This window comes from Penaeus japonicus, unplaced genomic scaffold, assembly GCF_977035675.1.
Source record: "Penaeus japonicus unplaced genomic scaffold, GWHDUDI00000001_assembly GWHDUDI00000005, whole genome shotgun sequence".
NCBI lineage: Eukaryota > Metazoa > Arthropoda > Malacostraca > Decapoda > Penaeidae > Penaeus > Penaeus japonicus.
The window spans coordinates 10720014-10724471 of record NW_028234407.1 but is presented as its reverse complement, the minus strand read 5'-3'; positions in this window follow the sequence as shown (position 1 = coordinate 10724471).

The following is a 4458-nucleotide window of genomic DNA, read 5'->3' as shown; positions in this document are numbered from 1 at the left end:
TATATATATATATATATATGTTATATATATATATATATATATCGTATGTATATATATATATATATATATATATTATACTAACGCATATATATATATATATATATACATATAATATATACATATGCAATTGCATATATATAATATAGCAATTAATAATATATATATGTATTGTATTGGTTAGTATGTAATATGTGTGTATGTATTCTATACTTTACACTCACACGTCATGACAGAGGTGTTGGTTAAGTATCTAGCACATTCCACAAGTAAAATACATTATTTTCGGGTAAAACAGGATATGACCCCCTCTAAACAGTGTACACACAATGGCCATTCTTAATAACCGATCACTTTCATGCTGTTCCATTATACTTCCCTGTTTGCATCTAACCCCTTCTGCCAATATCTCTAGATTACGGTTTATAGAATATTAATCAAACAATATATTACATTCAGAAAACCTTGCCGCCTTTTTTTCTCTCTTCGAAGATTCTGATTTACATAATTAATCAGTTTTATATCTTATCAAGCACTATATATGTATTTATCTGTCTGCTTTTCTCCAGACTAAGAAGGAATTATTTTTGTTTGCTTGTTCGACAATTTCTGAAATACACTTTTCGTAATGTTTGATATCGTTCGTAGTGTATTCCATTTGTTCTTTCTGTTTCAAAATATATCTTCACGAGATCCAATTACACCTGTCTCCTATGCAGAAAGTGTAAATGATTTCCTCCCCTGCGTAAAGAAGGAAAAGGAACTAATTAGCGACTTCTGTTGACCCAATGTTTCCCTTCATTTCTGTTGCGTCTGTCATTTCTCTTGCGAAAGAGAATACGAGATTGAGCCTGGTTCGTTGCTGTTCTTTTTTGGTTGTTATATCTTGGATGAAATTATACTGTTGATTGAGTCTTGGGATATAATGTGTATATCTCGTTTAATATACTTTCTATCAGTTATAAAATATTTTCTCTTATTTCTCCTCCCAATCAATAAGAAATGATGACCAGTCTGCAGTGACATTTTTCTGTTGTTTTCTATCGTCGGTATTTTCTGCTGTTGTTATTCGTTCTTCAAAGTCTGTCTTGGGCTATCACATTTTCCGAGAAAAATCACTCCCTCGATGTCGAAAATTAGACTCTCAATTAGGTTGCTGGTAGACTCAAGATCAACATAAAAACACACTCACGGGCACATACATGTGTGGGTGTTGATATGCATGAATCTATATGTGTATATATATAGATGTATATACATGCATATGCATATGCATAAGTATGTGTGTGTGTGTATATATATATATATATATATATATATATATATATATATATATATATATATATATATACATATATATATATGTTTCCTAATATCAACCTCAACAGTGGCTTTTCCCCAACCGACAGTCTGCTTTACGCCGGCCACCCATCTCACATACCGCCCGATCCGACGATATGACCTGACCTGTCTCGATGTCGGTCACCTGCCCGCTCCTGCCTTCGTTTCCGCTCATGTGTCCTCACCTGTCCTGCTTATACCGTGTTGCTTCCCTTTTTCCCCTTATATCAGACCTGAAGATGAAATCCAGGTGGATTTCGGAACTATAGTCTCATCTTCTAATAATATGTTTTGTGTATAGTGGGTTTATCTGCTATTTTATCAACACGAAAGAGTGTTTTGCCAGTCATATATATATATATATATATATATATATATATATATATATATATATATATATATATATATATATATGTGTGTGTGTGTGTGTGTGTGTGTGTGTGTGTGTGTGTGTGTGTGTGCTCTCGCCCCTGTTAGATGTAGTTGACTTCCTTGTGTGTTTTGAGTGTGTGTGTGTGTCCCCCCCCCCTCATTATTGTGTAGAAGGGGGGTGTGAGCCGTGTGTGTGTTATTTTCTTTTGCGGACGATGGGGGGGGGGGGTACCGTTTGTTATTCATGAGTACATGTGTAAACACTTGCAGACATACTGTGCACGTAAACATACCTTTACATGAATTGCGAGGCATTTCTGTCAACAAGAAATAATTTAATCTTATGTTTTCCAGCACATTGCATATCATATATGGAATATTGTCATATCTAGTTTACTAAAGGTTTGGTCTCTTTTTTATTTGAATTTTCTCCCTCTTCTTTGTCTCTCTTTCTTTCATTCTCTCTCTCTCTCTCTCTCTCTCTCTCTCTCTCTCTCTCTCTCTCTCTCTCTCTCTCTCTCTCTCTCTCTCTCTCTCTCTCTCTCTCTCTCTCTCTGCCTGTCTATCTATATATCTATCTATCTATCAATCTATCTCTATCTATCTACATGTATATCTTTCTAATATTCAAGTAACAAATATCTATTTCTACTTATTTCTCCATGTACCATATCATATATAATACTAGGGTGTAAGTGGATCACGTTACATTTGTATTTTATTCAAGGCGTCGAGACCTGCTCTTCGTTTTCCTTTGTTAGTAAATGCGACTGATTTCTGGGCTTGACTCTCCACTCTGCTGGGTAGCCTCCTGTGCCTCCTGTATGCTAGGTGTATTTCCTTATCGTCTAGTCTTCTATTGTATTGTATTTTTTCTGCAAATTTCTGTATGTTTTTTTTTCTTTTGAATGGGTGACTCTATGGTGAATTCCCACTTCTGTAATGTTCAGGGTTGCCCCCCAAATCGGATTACTCTTATTTGATGAACACAAGAATCATTGAAACCCTGACCGAACGTCCATATTTGTATACAAATAAACCAACAGAGAATCCTTTGCCCTATGTAATTTCGAGGAGCGTGGAACATTGTGAAAGAAAAATAAGAACAAAGAAAGAGGGAACAGCTCCCTAGCGTTAATTATTACGGGAATCAGAGTTGGAACTCAGCAGTGTTTATCAGAAACCGAAGCAAAACGTTCAAATGAGCAAAATATCATTATATCTTAAAATCGATTTGTCGAAATCAGCTCCACATACACCAAGACACAGACACACACAGACACACACACACGCACACACACAAACACACACACACACACTCATCCTATTTTTCTCTCTGCAGTGCCAGTCCCAATACTTTACTTATCTACCACACTATCACCTGACGCTGAAGACGTCAACTTTGGCCATCATGCTATGATGATAAATAATTGAGGCAAACGTGATGGGGAGGCAAGTAGGAGAAAAGAGATATGCGAGGGGAGGGAGGGAAGCAGGGGAAAAAACAAGAGGGAGAAGAAGATAGAGGAGGAAGGGGAGGGGGAAAAGAGAAGGAGGATCTTAAGAGATTTCTTTTCTTTATTTTGTTGTGGAAGGGAAAAAAGTGGTTTCACACAACCAGCACAAACACCTTAATCATGATATTGACTGCACTGTGAGCGCTTAAATGTTCATGTCTGAGCCATTCCCAGAGCAGTTACTTAAACCAAGGCTAATGCCACTCAGCACCCTGATCTTTGTTGTATAAAGTGCTTGGGAAAGAGCATTTTCTTACGTGGCGAAACATGAGTATTAATAATCCCGCCAGCCACGAGAAGGAAACTTTACGGCCGTTCCCGGCCTCGAGATAATAGGCCCGATTTTCCGACAAGAATAAGCCAGTGAGATGTCGTGACCTACCATTTAGGCTTGGGTACAGGTTGTAGGCTACTGGCAGGTCGGTGGAACACGCAATGTGGAAGAAGAAACAAACTCTCCAACGAAGATTATAATCGAAGACTTGAACACTCTATCTGATACAGCCATTCAGGCCACCTACCTTGAAGTATGTGCAAAGAGCTAGGTAATTATTTTGTCTAATCTAATGCAATCGAGGATATAATTATGTTATATCCTAAATTAGTGATGCAATATATTGTTATAGCCATATGTCAAATGTACCAAATCTAACGCGCACCTGTGAATTTACCTTTTTTTTTAATTAGTGCAGTATTTTTTTTTTTTAAACAAAACTGACCAAACTATATAAAGAAAAAAAAAAAAAAAAAAAAAAAAAAAAAAAAAAAAAAAAAAAAAAAAAAAAAAAAAAAAAAAAAAAAAAAAAAAAAAAAAAAAAAAACAACCCCCCCCCCCCCCCCCCCCCCCCCCCCCCCAAAAAAAAAAAAAAAAAAAAAAAAAAAAAAAAAAAAAAAAAAAAAAAAAAAAAAAAAAAAAAAAAAAAAAAAAAAAAAAAAAAAAAAAAAAAAAAAAAAAAAATAAAAAAAAACTCATACACAAAAACATAAAAAAAAAAAAAAAAAAAAAAAAAAATTAAAAAAAAAAAAAAAAAAAAAAAAAGAAAAAAAAAAAAAAAAATAAAAAAAAAAAAAAAAAACAGTTATGGAAGGACGAACATTTTATTTAATATAAAAAACTATGGTGTGCATCTGCACAAGATATAGTTAGAATGGAAAAAAATCTGAAAAAAAAAAAAAAAAGAAAGAAAAAGCAAGTGAGATGCTGGTATCGACCCCAAGAATCTGGTTAATG